We start from the raw sequence: 14,872 nt of genomic DNA, 5'->3' as shown, positions 1-14,872 counted from the left end.
AGCCCAGACCCTCCCCCACCCAGATCAAGCCCAGCTCCCTCACCTGAGATTTCAGTTTGTAATGGGTGCGGCGCAGCACCCAGTACCCTAATTAGCCAGTGTTGACAGTTTCTGGCTTGTGTGTTATCACCTTGGGTCCACTTATCTTTATCAGAGCCAAAGGTTGATTGGACCACTCTAGCCCGTCTCAAAGCAACTCCACTAGGATTCCATGGAATGTGTATGACCACTGCAAGTAACAGCCCTCTTTCCTCAAGATAGCGCCTAGCTTGCCTGAGAGCTGCCCCTGGAGTCTTGGGTTCAATCCCCACCCTGCCCACCAAGAAGAGAGTGCAGAGTTCTCCCCTCGGAAGGAAAGTGAGGCCCACGCAAAGCAGGCCGGGCATGGATGCAGGCCTCCTGACCTCCAGCCTCAGGCACCCCACAGCCATGCTCCAGGTACCTGAACCTGACAGAACCCCTGCCAGGGGCCTCAGTTCCCGCTCCTCCAGCTGAGCAAAGGTTCCTGGTTTTATCCGCCTAAAGCAGTAGACGGCAAACCGCGGCCCGCAAGCCACATGCGGCTCTTTGGCCCCTTGAGTGTGGCTCTTCCACAAAATACCACAGCCTGGGCGAGTCTATTTTGAAGAAGTGGCGTTAGAAGAAGTTTATGTTTAAAAAATTTCGGTTCTCAAAAGAAATTTCAATCGTTGTACTGTTGACATTTGGCTCTGTTGACTAATGAGTTTGCCGACCACTGGCCTAGAGGATGGAATAGTAATGTGGCCGTCTATGCCTCAGTCCTGCCCCCTCTCAGCCAGCCTCCCCCCCCCCCCCACCGCCCCATTAGGACAGAGAGATGGGCCTGTGGGAGCACAGCGTGGGCCCTGCAGATGGCCTCTATGGCCACCCGAGGTCATTCTCGGTCTGTTGGCAACATTGGCCTCACAAGTAGGCCCTCGGGTCCTTCCTGATCCCCTCTGAGCCTCAGGGGAGATAGCTTCTCTGAGAAATGACTTAAACTTCCTGATCCTGACCTTCCCACCTGGACCCTGTTGATCCAATGATGTCGGAGAGGACCGGGTCCGACTCCCAGCTCCAGCCACTGTCCTCGGGACCCTGGGCAATTCACTTCGCACCCAGACTTCAATTGTATCACCTGTCCGCTGGGACTTGGGGCCTGAGTCCGGGTGACTACCACTCCCCCTCTGCACAGACCCCCCTGGAATAGGATCCAGGCCCTGGGTATAGCTCTTTGTGTCTCACACCTCATTGGGCTCCACTTACAGCCCCCGAAACCCCCTTAGTTCCTGGGCCAAGTCTCCAGGAAACTCCTGGGGGAGAGGGAGACTCCTGGTGAGGACGTCCTCAGAGACCTCAAGGGCGGACAGGTTCCTGCCCAGCAGGTGTGTGTATGTCCACCCACCCTCCCAGGGCATTGTCTGAAGGGGGCATTGTCCGGGGGCTGGGCGGTTGCCTTTATGGCCAGGCATAAAAGGTAATCATTGACCACATCAATGCCGACCTGCGCGTCAGGGCCCGCCCAGGCTCAACCCTGCCAGGCCCTGGATTATTTTACAGTCACATAAAAGGAGCCTCCAGACTGGCCCCTGGGGACTTTGGCCCTCAAAGGGGGAGCAGGAGGGAGCTGTTCCCTAGAGACGGCCTTTTCTTATAGTAATATTTACTTGGCCAAGGAAGAGTCCCCGCCTTTTATCAAACACCACTGGGCTTGTCTCAGCCTAGCCTGCCTAAGCCACAGAGTCCCCTCTAGCCACCCGGACGAACCCAGCACGGCCCCTGCTCAAGCTGGGACTCAGGACATATCGAGGCAATGTTCTTCCCTTCACAAGTTTCATTGCATTGAGCTGTCACTAGCCCCAGAGAGTAGGAACGGATATTATTCCCATTTATAGGTAGGAAAACGTGGTCTCAGAGAGGCGGAGTAACATGCCCAAGTCACACAGCCAGTAAATGGCAAACTTCAACAACTAACTTCCCATAGTGGCAGCAGTTTCCAGATTTGTTTGTGAATTGCTATCAGTAAAAACAGCTCTTAGCGCACACCTTTGATCTGTTTATATATCTCCATAAATCATATGCATGTATGACTGAAAACCTCTATACCAAATATTAGCAAATACCTGCACATCCTATCATTCAAAGCGGAGCAAATCAAGACAACAGGCACTTCTCGAAACTGGATTCCAGCAGGGACACCTGGGGCAGAGAGAGAAAGTAGGCATGCTGAACTCTGGAGGAAAGGTGACTATATTGGGAAAGGGCATTCCAAACAAATGCTTGAGCAAAACCCAAGAGGCAGAAAATAGGAGGAAATGTTCAAGCTCAGACAAGAACCCTGGGAATGTGAATGAGTGCAGCCAGAGACAATGCTGGAAAGGTCAGGAGGGGCCCAGAGTAGCCAGCCCGACTGCCAGATCTTGTCTAGAATGCCGTGGGGAGCCGCGGCAGGTTCATGAACGGAGCTGTGTTTTGGAAGCTGCCCTCGGGCCACACTGCAAAGCACGAATACATTCTTAGACTGATGTCCCTGGAGTCATACGGCCCTTCCGGAGGCACTAGGCTGAAGGCCAGTTAGGAGTTGCCACACATCTGTATCTTCACACACACTCTGCCATTTACCCGCTGCCCAACCTTGAGGGAGTTCAGCAACCTCCCTGGCCTTGGTTTTCCTCATCTATAAAATGGGCTAACAATAGTACGCACATCATGGCTATCGTCGCTCTGACAGCAGGGAGAATTGGCTGACGTGTCTGGTTCAGTGGCTGGCACAGAGTAGATGCCCTATAAATGGCTGCTGCTCTCACTATTAGAACACACCTTCTCTTTGCTCTGCTTGAAGAAATCAAACCAACCCCCCAATAACCTGATTCAGACCTCACTTTAGAGGACCCCAATAGACTTACTTCTTGCTCCCCTGGCTGAGCTAGCTCTGGCCTCACACCAACATGTAGCACTTAGCACATTGTGTGATAGTTCCTGACATGCAGGTCTGTCACCCAGACCCTCTCTGTGTTCTTGTACCAGACACATAGAAAGCCTGGTTAAATGTTTGTGACTCGGTTCAAAGTTGCATAAAAAGTGAAATAACATGAAAAGAGGAGGGGAGAAGGAGGAAGAGGAAGAGGCGTATTCAGAGGCACTGTGTTAAGTTCTTCACAGGCATTGTTTTATGAATCCTCTCATCTACCTTATAAGGTACGCGCACCACACAGGATATGCCGTGGTGATAACAAACATCCCAACATGTCAGTGGTTTAAAACAATATTTACTTCTCTCTGGTGCCAAATGAGCAGTGTGGGTCACCTGGAGGGTTCTGAACTCTGTTGTCCTCACTCGGGGACCCAGGCTGAAGGACGCTCCTATCAACATTATTGTTCACCATCACCATGGCAGCGAGAAGGGATGTGAGAGTTCACACATTAGCTCTTTTTTTTTGTTGTTGCTACCTGGAAGCGGCATGTGTCGGTTTTACTCAGATTACATTGGCCAAAGCAAGTCACTAGACCACATAACTTCAAGGGGGTAGTGAAGTACAATCCTGCCAGGCCTGTTCCCAACTCTGTGTCATGAAGACCACACAAGGTGGGTCAGGTCCACCCCCAGCTGTGCTAACCACTCCCCACTGGGTCACCCAAAGCCCCCTTGTGGCAAAGAGTAGACCCCTCTATCCAAAGACTATCCATCTGCCCCCTTCCCTGGAAACCATGCCTCCATAACATCAAAACACAAGAATCTGGGTCAGTCTTTATCTTCCAGGAAAACTGAACTCATCGAGGAATCAGCCTTGACTTCGGTTAGGCAGGAAAATCACAACCATATTTCACATCCAATGCCGAGACATTGTGGGTCTGGCAAGGAGCACGGGAGAGAGGGAAAAAGCCAGGGGCAGCTGGCTTGGGTTTGGAATGTGATTTATTACCAAATAATTACAAGCTATCTGCAGGCTGGGATCACACACTTGAGTTTGTGCCACAAGGAGCGTCTGCCCCATGCATTTCTCAGAGCCCATTGCCTGTTTTTTCCATCACCATTTGCAGCCGGGATTGTGTGGGCTCTGTAGGCAAGTCTGCTGTGTGTATGTGTATTTGTGTAAGTGTGTGAGACAGCGAGTCAGAAAGAGGAACATCTCTTGTATGCACAGTCCCTGGTGATGCCAAGAAGATGAAAGGACAGGTCTCTGTCTAGCTTCTCATCCCAGATTTAAGAAAAGACTTCCACATGCAAAAGTGTGTGCTAAGCCTGGCTCCCTATGAGAATCAGAAATGTTCTCAACTCCAGGCAAATTTCACTCTGCTCCAGGGCGAGTTAAAGGACATGCAGTCAGACAAAAGGGTGAGGGGCTTGAGGGAAGGATAGGGGCAAAAATAGACAGAGTTTCGGTCAGGCAAAGCAGAGCAAACGTTCAAGGTGGGAGACCAGCAGGATCCAGAGGCAAACTGGGGACAGAGGCAGGGCTTGCTGAGGGGCAGGGGCGATGGGGACAGGACAGTACCAGGTGGGGAGTGCAGGCTCTGGGGCTCTGCTGCTTACCAGCTGGGTAACCTGGGCAATTCCCCAGCCTCTGGAAGCCTGAGTTTCCTCAACTGTAAACTGAGGCTGAGAGCCCTCATAACATAGGGCTATGGTGGGGTAAGCGAGCTCAAGAGAAAAGCCAGCACAGGCCTGGCACCAAGAAGGAGTACAGTAGACCCGGCCCTGCCCTGTTCTCTGGGCCCTTATAGGGGAGGGGGAAGAGGGAACCTAATGAGTAATCTTTCCTGGCTGTCCCAGCCTGTTACTAGTGAGCAGAGACCCAAGAAGAGCGCCCTTGTTTCTGGTCCTTCTCTTCCCTTACTGCCCTTCCCTCAAGACCTTGCTAGTTTCCAGGGCCCTGCTGGCGGGGGTGGGAGTGGGGGAGTTGGAGTTCTGGAGGCATAAGAAGAAATTTCAGAACCTGCCTTTTAGGAGCTTATACTCTAACTGGGAGGCTCACTACCCAGAAAATACGAGGTGTACCAGTTAAAAATGTGGGTTGACCGTTTACCAGTTAATAATGCGGATTGACCATTTCCCGGTTAATAATGAGGATTTTGTAATCAAAGAAAACATGATAATTTCAAGAGAAACATCAAAAGTGCTTTATCCTATCTAATAAAAGAGTAATATGCAAATTGACCATACCTCTGCTACAACCACAAGCCACGCCCACCAGCCAATCAGGAGCAAGTATGCAAATTAACCCAACCAAGATGGCTGCAGCCACAGAGAGAGCAGGAGGCTTGGGTTTCCCTGGCAATGGAGGAAGTCAAGTTTCCACAGCCCTGGCCTGCCTTGACCTCCACTTAAGGCTACAAAGTTTCAATTATAGAAGATAAATCCCAGATACCAGGGCCTCCGCTTGGGTCACCGGGGGGTGTGGCTGGCCTGCAAACCACCACAGGTCCCTCGCCCATGCCACCCCACACCCCAAGGGAACCCCCACCCTGATCCAGGACACCCTCAGGGCAAACCAGCCGGCCCCCACCTGTGCACCAGGCCTCTATCCTATCTAATCCTATCTAATAAAAGAATAATATGCAAATTGACCATCACTCCAACACACAAGATGGCTGCCCCCATGTGGTCAAAGATGACGGCCCACAGGTGGACACAAGATGGCCGCCACAAGATGGCCAGCAGGGGAGGGCAGTTGGGAGGGACCAGGCCTGCAAGGGAGGGGAGTTGGGGGAGAGCAAGCCTGCAGGGGAGGGCAGTTAAGGGTGATCAGGCCTGCAGGAGAGGGTAGTTAGGGGCAAACAGGCTGGCAGGGGAGCAGTTAGGCATCAATTAGGCTGGCAGGGGAGTGGTTAGGGGGTGATCAGGCTGGCAGTCAGAAGCGGTTAGGGGCAATCAAGAAGGCAGGCAGGTGAGCAGTTGGGAGCCAGCAGTCCCGGATTGTGAGAGGGATGTTCGACTGCCCGTTTAGGCTCGATTCTACTAGGATCGGGCCTAAACAGGCAGTCGGACATCCCTCGAGGGGTCCCAGATTGGAGAGGGTGCAGGCTGGGCTGAGGGACACACCCTCCCATGCACAAATTTCATGCACCGGGCCTCTAGTTCAAAATAATGTCCATTGCTTGCTACACATTTCCCCATCTTTCAGGTAATTTGTGGATACCGTCCCAATAGAACTTTTCTTGTTTTGAGGCACACCATTCAGAGACCCAATTTTCCACTTCTTCATACGTTTTGAAGTGCTGCTCAGAAAGTGCGTGTGCCATCGATCAGAACAGAATGTAATCTGAAGGAGCAAGTTCTGGTGAATACGGTGGGTGGGTTAATACTTTCCAGGCAAGATCTTTTAATGTGTCTTTAACTGGTTTTGAAGTGTGTCACATCATCATGAAGCAAAATTACTTTGCCATGTCTTCTGGCCCATTCTGATGGTTTTACGATCAAAGGGTGGTTTAAATTGATTATTTGTTGTTGGTAGTGATCAGCATTAATGGTTTCACCTGGTTTTAGAAGCTCATAATACACCACACCTTCCTGATTCCACCAAATGCAGAGCATTGTCTTCTTTCCAAAGCAATTTGGCCTTGCAGTCGATGTTCATGGTTGACCTGGATCAACCCATGATTTTGTGCATTTGGGATTCTCAAAATAATTCCACTTTTCATCGCCAGTCACAAGTCGATGCTAAAAAGACTTTCTTTCGTGCAGTTGAAGCAACATTTTACTGATGACTTTTCGGTTTTCCATTTGTCATTCGTTCAGCTGATGTGACACCCATTTTCCTTCCTTTAAAATCGTTCCCATTGCTTGTAAACAATCGGAAATTGTTTGCTGAGCAACGTTTAATCTTTCTGCAAGTTGTTTTTGAGTTTGACACGCATCTTCATCCAATAATGCTTGTAATTGTTGGTCTTCTAACTTTTTCCGTTGACCTGGACATTCTTTGTCTTTCACATCAAAATTATCACTTTTAAAGGGTTTAAACCAGCGTTCACAAGTATCTTGAGATGGAGCATGTTCACCATAAGCTTCCCGAAGTATATGATAACTTTCAGCAGCACTTTTCTTCAAAATAAAGTAATGAATTAAAACTTCCCACAAATGTTCTTTTTCTGGCATGAAATTTGGCATTTTTAAGCGTAAAAATACCTATGACGTTAACACCTTTAGAAAATTTGACATATAAAGTTTTGAAGCTTGTTGTCAATACAACAAAATAGCATACATATCAAATCGCATATATATCAACATATGTGTAACTCCATCTACTGACAAAAATCCGCATTAATAACCGGTACAGCTAGTAAGGAATAGAAACCATGATTTGGGGCTGGAAGAGTTCAGGGCCAGGAGATGGCATCAGGGAAGAAGCAAGAGCCTGAAGGATGGAGAAGACAGGTTTGGGGGCCCGGAGGGCACTCAGGCAGTGAGCACAGCCAGAAGAAAGGCCTGGAGGGGCTCGTGGGGAGCAGTTGGGTAGCCAGTATGGGACCTAGAAACCAGAGCATAGGCCAGGCTGTGAGTACTGGGGGCACGCCTGGCCTCAGGATTGTGGGGAGGCTCCGCAAGGGCTCTGGGGCTTGGTTTGGTCAGGAACAGGGAATGCAGCCAGAGCACCTAGAGATAAGTCCAGACACACGTGTGGGGAGGGGGGTGCACACAAGGGAAGGGCAACTGTCTCTGGAGGGGGTCCTCACCTCCTGGTCTGATAGGCCTGGGGACAGGACCTCACTTACCATCCCACAGTCAGGCCCCATCTGTGTTGACAAGTGGGCCCTCCCCGCTGGCTGGGGAGCTGAGATGTGGCATTGTTAAACTGGAAGTGAGTCACTGAGCTTTTCCTTCCTTCTCTTCCTCTCCACTTTGCTTGTCTGCATATTCTCATACTCCCCCCAACGGCTTACACACACACACACACACACACACACACACACCTTTCAAAATCCATGAATCATAAGTAAGCGGTCTAGCAGCATACACAACTTGATCCAGCACACTGGGAGGAGAGGGGCTTGGCTCAGGGTTCTGGGCCGAGCGTGTGGCTGTGGGCACGTGCACACAGGTGTGGTGGACTCTCTGACATGCAGGTGTCTTGAATCTGTGAGCTCATCAGTGTGGTTGAGGTCAGGAGGGGGTATCTGTGAGGCGAGCTGTGGCATCTACATGTGTGTGAGGTTGTGGTTGGAGGAGTTTCCATGGGGCGGGGGATGCTGTGCGTTCATCAGCTGTGGGGTGTCTGTACTGTCCGCCTGTGCCGCAGAGGACTGGGCGTGGGTGGGTGGTGAGAGTGTATTTGTGCCAGAGGTGTGTCCGCATGGATATCCGCGTTGTGAGGAGGTGGGTGCTGGCCGTGGAGGAAGCGTTCTGTCTGTGTTTGTGCGGCGTTGGGGGTGTCTGTGCCTGGACAGCCAGCCTTGCCTCTGACTCTGCAGATGGTGAAAGGATTTGGATTTGTGACTGAGGCCCGTGTCGTGCCTCCATTTACATTTCCTTCAGTCTGGCGGTCAGGTGGGAGATGAACCCAAGTCAACATGGGTGGCTGTGGCCGTGGCCCATGTGGCTCAGTGGTTGGAGTGTCGCCCTATGCACCGAAGGATCACAGGTTCAGTTCCCAGTCAGGGCACATACCTAGGCTGTGAGTTTGATCCCCGGTCGGGGTGCATATGGGAGGCAACCAGTCGATGCTTCTCTCTCACATCAATGTTTCTCTCTCTCTCTCTCTCTCTCTCTCTCTCTCTCTCTCTCTCTCTCTCTTCCTTCATCTTTCTCTCTCAAATCAATAAAAAACATCCTCAGATGAGGATTTAAAAAAAATAAAACATTGGTGGCTGTGGTCAAGAGCAGTGTCACACTCACAGGGGTTCTCCAGGGGCTAGGGAAGCTCATCAGACTGAGCACCTGGCCTAGAAAAGGAGTGAAGTTAGGGCCTGGCTCCCTCCCATCCACCCTAACCCAGTCCACCCACCAGACAGACCCTGGCAGAGAGAAGGGGCACCAGGGGCACAGGGCCTGCGGGGTACCACCAGGCAGGACTCAGCTCAGTCACCCCAGAGGATGCCCCTCCACTCAGCCTGTGGGTCTGTCCCTCACTTAGGAGCCCTCCCTGCAAACCCTAGAAGGCAAGGCCTCTTTCTCCCTGTGTTCCGTGTGTAAACGGAGGACAGTGATACCTACAGAAAGGGGTTACCTGCACCCATGGTGAGCCTGGAGTCATGGCCACAGGGAGTGGAGCTCTGAGTCCATTCTCCCATCCTTCTCCCTTCTCCTCCGGGGAGAAACCATTCAGTGTGATCCTCCCCTCGAGGGAGGGGAGTAGAATGCAGGTCCTTGGGCCCTCTCTAGGGGGCGCTGACAGGCAGCTAGCATGTGCCTGCACCTGTCAACGGATTAAATGGGCAAAAGATAAAGCAGGCCTGAGGGAGAGGAAGTGGGACTTAAGGATCTGTATGATTGGGGGACTGAAGTGCAGTGGGACCTGAACAGGAGAGTTTGTCTGAGATGTGTGACTCTGTCACCCACCGGCCCTAGGAAGAGCACCAGAGGCCCCTCTGAGAATTCAATCCCAGGCTCACATGAACTGGGCCCACGGAGGGGATGGTCAGGCTGTCCCTGGACTCTTGATGAAGGCCCCACTCCTCCTGGAATGGAGGAGGAAGGGCGATGGGGAACCTGCTTTCTCTCTCCTCTGTAGTCCTCACCCAGGCAACACTCTCCCCCTAGAGCCCCTCAAGGAGTTGAAAATCCCCTACTTTAGCCCCACGAGGTGGCAGCAGACAAGGTGAGGGGACCATCCCCCAGACTGGGCCCTAAAGCGGTCACTTGAGGGACTCTTCCTAACCTGGCTGCCTTCTCCTGGGATGTAGCCCAAAGATTGGAGGGGTGGGGGTGGGGGGCGTTCTGGGGGCAAAGCCACGCCCCTCCACCCCATGTGACCAGACTCCCTGTGTGCCTTCATGGCCAGGAGGGAGGAAGCTCCGGGTTCAACTCTGAATTCTGGGGGGTGGTCCTGGTCCAAGGAGGTGCTGCCTTCCTCCAGCACTGCCCATTCATAAAGGGCACTTGTGCCCAGGCAACACCGCCCACCTGGGGCTGGGGGGCAGGGGCCACGCTGAACACAGTGCCACAGTGAAAACTGGACAAACGCGCCTGTGTGCACCCTGGCCGAGGTGCCTGAGGAAGCGCGGTTGGGGCCGAAGTGTTAATGGGCCTCCTTCCTGCCCTGCCCAGCCAGCTCCTCGGTGCTCATCCCCTCTCCCCTGTAATGCCCGCTTCCGCTCAAGTCCCAGCACACTCCCTCCATGTCCCTGGCCACAGATCTGTCCTGCTTTGACAAACATCCCTCTCAGCCTTCGGGTTTATGGCTTTTCCCTGTGCCTTTCTTCATGTGGTTGGGAACCAACACTCTGGTCCCCTAAGCAGAGGCTGGGCCTGGGGTGGAGGAGGCTGGGGCTGGGCATGGAGGCTGGGCCTGGCCAAGCAACAGGAGGGGAGACAAGAACCAGGAGGGAAAAACTCAGGAGGGGGCGCTCAGCAGGGTGAGCTCTGTCCTGAAGGAGGTCCAGACAGCTGCTGGAGCCAGGAGGGGTCCCAGGAGGAGACAAGGAGACCATTCCCGAAGGCGGGGAGGAGTGTGGAGGGTCACACAAGCCCACAACTCCAAGAACACAAGCAGAGTAACCTGTGGGCTTGTTTTTCTTTTTTGTTGTTGTTGTTTTTAAATGGAGCATTTATTAAGCACCAACTGGAACCTGTGCTAAGTAAACCCCCTGAATTCCTTATCTCATTTAATTCTCACAGAAACTCCTCATTACCATCCCCCCCCCCCCCCCATTTTACAGATTACAAGATTGGGGCCCAGAGAGGTTAAGTCACATGTGCCCATGTCACAGAGCTGATTAGTGGCAGAGCAAGGATTCAATCCCAGGCCGAGTCCACATGTTGAACAAAAGCCACTCCACTATTTGCATTCTTGTCCGTCACTGTTTAGCTTTGGCATCTGTGCCTGTGACTGCCCAGTAGAGAAGTTTCCCCCACTCCACGCAGCTGGGCCAAAGGATAGCGTGTGGCCCGCATACACACACACACACACACACACACACACAGAAGGAAGCAAAGGAAAGACATTTCTGGAGCATTTACTATATGACTGACACTGTGCTTTACAGGTTAGTATTTTCCTTTTGTTTTTAGTCTCAACAATCCTATAAAGCAGATTTGACAACTCTCATTTTTACAGATGCATCTCAGAGAGGTTCAAAGCTATTCAAAGGCAGAGCCAACACCTAAAATTGACTCCATATCACTGGGCCTGATCTGTGTTCTGGGGGCTCCAACCTGCTGGAGAGAAGACTGAGGGGGAGAGGGAGGTGAGGCCCAGCCCCCACAGCCCCAGTGCCAGCGAACATCCTCTCTGCCTGCCTTTGTTCATAAAACTGAAAAAGTGATGATGGTTTTCCTTCCTCTCTTTAAGAAAACAACAGAATCAAAACAAACAGAGAAGGGGAACTCCCCTCCTGTAGCTTTGCCAGAAATAAAAGGAAGAAATAGTTTCAGTCATGCCCTGCACCACCCTGCTGCTGGGACAGGGTCTGGTAGAGGGAGAGAGAGAACCCCTTATGAAAACCCAAAGCTTCAGCATCCCCCACCTCCTGGTCCTGACCTGAGCTCGGCCTGGTGGTCCTTAGCCCATCTGTCACCTCCCCTCCCAAGATCCCAGACACTTAGGCAGCTGCAAATTCCCAGAGGGCTTTAGTAAACCCTAAGGAAGGGCAAAGAGGAAATAGAAACATGTAGGTCACAGAAATAAAAACAGCCCCAAAATGCACACCAGTCCCCCCAAAAATGTACACCATGACCTCCCATGGCCAGTTCCTACTCAGGGCACCCAGGCCCTGTCCCATTTCTCTCTCTTGAGCTACGGGCACTAAAGCCCTCAGGAAGAGCTGTGAAGGGTCCCTTCCTTCCCACAGTAAGGTTTGTCTATACTTAACAACCAAAACAATCAAAGTCTAGGCTAGCTATGGTAATACAAAACACCCACCCCAATGCTGGTCACAGCCTTCCCATTTATCAGAGATCAGCTTGTAGTTCCATATATTTTGTGCTGATTGGTTCTTTGGGGGTGACTGGCAGCTGCAGAGATCTGCCCCCTGTGTACAGCTTGGCGGCCTTAAAGGCTCAGCAGTGTTATCCTCACTGGGCCTGCAGAAACAGGACATGAACCGGCCCATCAGTCACCTTCATTCTTTGACAGAGACTGAAAGACAAGCAGTACCCCTTGAAAACTGCCTGGCTAGATTAAGGAATTTGTGGTCTGGGTTCAAGGTCAGTCTGGAAATAGTTTTTCCTCATTGAGACTTATTAGTCTCAGCAAATACTAAATGAGTATTTAGTTATGTATTCAGAACTGTACTTGGTCCTGTGGGAAATGACAGAGAAATCTCTGAGGGACCTGGGAGAGATGGTGGCAGAGAGATGATTGCACCTAAATAATTAGAGAAGAATCTAAACTTCTCTCAGAATTGTGGGAGGTTAGAGGGAGAAAGTGCATGAGTTCTATTGCTAACTGTTTAAGAATGACTGCACAACAGGACCCTGAGCTCTGAGGACAGAGACTGTTTCTTGTGTCCTGCACTTAGTAGGTATTCAGTTGGTGTCTAATAAACGGCCACTGTTTGAGTTTCCTTATCAGTAGATAGTCAGAGGTCAAGCAAAGACTAGTCTTCTGAGAATGGGGCCAGGGCTGGGCTGAGGCTGCATCTGCTACCCCTCTGAGCAATCCCTTTCCTTCAGCACCCCCAGTGCCCCATTTTATCCTCTCTCATCTGAACACTAAGGCACTCATCTTCCTTTGCTTTCTGCCCTTATGTTATAGGCAGTTAGACACAGGCAGATCAAGAACGATGGGCCAGGTACTTAAACTCACCAGGGCAGAAAGCCCCAGCTGCCTAGCAAGGGGCAAAACTGGGAAAACAAGAACCTGGTCATGTGCTTTTGGACCCCTGATCTTACCCCTTATCGCTGCTCCTTCAGCTCAGAGCCCCTGACCTCCTCCACCCAAAAGATAACATCGAGGCCTCTGTTGTATTTCAGCTCCAGATCCAAAAAAGCAGCAAAACCAGACAAGTGACGCCATGGCAGCCTCAGGACCAGCTGCATTGACTAATGACCCCCTGCCCTACACGGACCAGTCACGACCCTGAAAGAGCACACCTGGAAAGCTGATGAATATTCTATTAAGACCCTCTCCTGGGACCTCCGCTAAGATTTACACCTGCAAGAGAGAGATAAATACGTTCAGGATGAAGGACCCAGCGCCTGCTCTTCCCCAGGGGAGCCATTCCCTTTCCCCTTCTTTCCTCTAAGGGACCCTATGAGACTTGCAACCGCGGGAGCAATGGGCAGCGGCAGCTCGTCCGTGGCTCACCCCCTGAACCTGCCTCCAAGGCCCCCCTTTCTCTGACTTCTCAGTGAGCCAGAGCAGCCCGCCTAGGCTCTCCTGTTGCTTCTTCTGTGCCCTTCCTGTTTCTCTGTCCCAAATGTATTTGTGATGTGGCCAACAAATTCTTACTTACTTTACTACACTTGGTCTCTTGATTGAAATCTTTCCTTCAAGGAGACAAGAACTGCCAGGCCGGTGTTGCTCAGTGGTTGAGTGTCGACCCATGACCAAGAGGTCTCTGGTTCGATTCCGGTCAGGGCACATATCCGGGTTGCGGGCTTGATCCCCAGTATGGGGCATGCAGGAGGCAGCCAATCGATGATGTTTCTATCTTTCTATACCTCTCCCTTCCTGTCTCTCTAAAAATCAATACAAACATATTAATAAAAAAAGAAAAAGACAAGAAACGAGGTCTCGTCATCTTGCTGGTAACATTAATACATTCTCCAAGTGACCTCGGGAGTTACTGTGCCAAAACACAGGTCAGATTGTGTACTGCCCTCGCTCAGAAGCCTTTGTTGACTCCCTATTGCCCACCTCATAAAGTCTAGGACAGCTGCCTCCCTCCCCACAATTGAAGTAAGAACAGTGATTGGGGGCTCAGGGTCTACAGCCAGGCCCCTGGGTTTAGTTTCTGAATCTACCCCTTACCAGGTGGCGACGCAGGACAAGTTACTGATATTTCCCAAGCCTCCGGTTCCTCTCTGTAAAATAGGGTGCTAAGAGTATTGGGTCACAGAAGTTTGGCCAGGATTAAAGGAGGTACATCCGGCATCGTGACACACAGCAGCTTTTCTCAGGGCAATCCTTTTCCTCAGGATGATAGTTTTGTCTTCCCACTGGCACAGGAAGCTTCCTGAGGGCAGGCACCATGTGAATGTTCCCTGCTTCTCTCCCAGGTCGCAGCGCACTGTGGTGCCATGGTAGTGTTATCGGAGGAAAGAGGTTCTTCCACGGTGTTGTGGGCTCAATAGTGCCTGTAGACCAGAGGGTAGAGCCCAGAAAGGGGACCCAGAGGTGGTGGATTTGATTTCTCCCCAGTCTGAAAACACCCTCCCCTGCCACTCCCCAGCCCTGAGCACTCCTACTCGGACTTTAAGAGACTGCTCTGGCCCTGGCCCTTTTGGCTCAGTGGATAGAGCGTCGGCCTGCGAACTGAAGGGTCCCGGGTTCGATTCCGGTCAAGGGCATGTACCTTTGTTGAGGGCACATCCCCAGTAAGGGGTGTGCAGGAGGCAGCTGATGGATGTTTCTCTCGCATCGATGTTTCTAACTCTCTATCGCCCTTCCTCTCTGTAAAAAAATAATAAAATATATATTTTTTAAAAAAGAGAGACTGCTCTGTCCGCCTCCTCCAGGATGCTCAGGTTGGATCAGGCCCCTTGGTGTCCCCACTGCACTCATGGCAGATAAGTCTTGAATAATGCACTATTATAGAGTAGTTCTCAGTTTAG

The sequence above is a fragment of the Plecotus auritus genome (genome assembly GCF_963455305.1).
Source record: "Plecotus auritus genome assembly, chromosome: 8".
In the NCBI taxonomy this organism is placed as follows: domain Eukaryota; kingdom Metazoa; phylum Chordata; class Mammalia; order Chiroptera; family Vespertilionidae; genus Plecotus; species Plecotus auritus.
The sequence above is the reverse complement of the archived record's forward strand: the minus strand, read 5'-3'. Positions refer to the sequence as shown.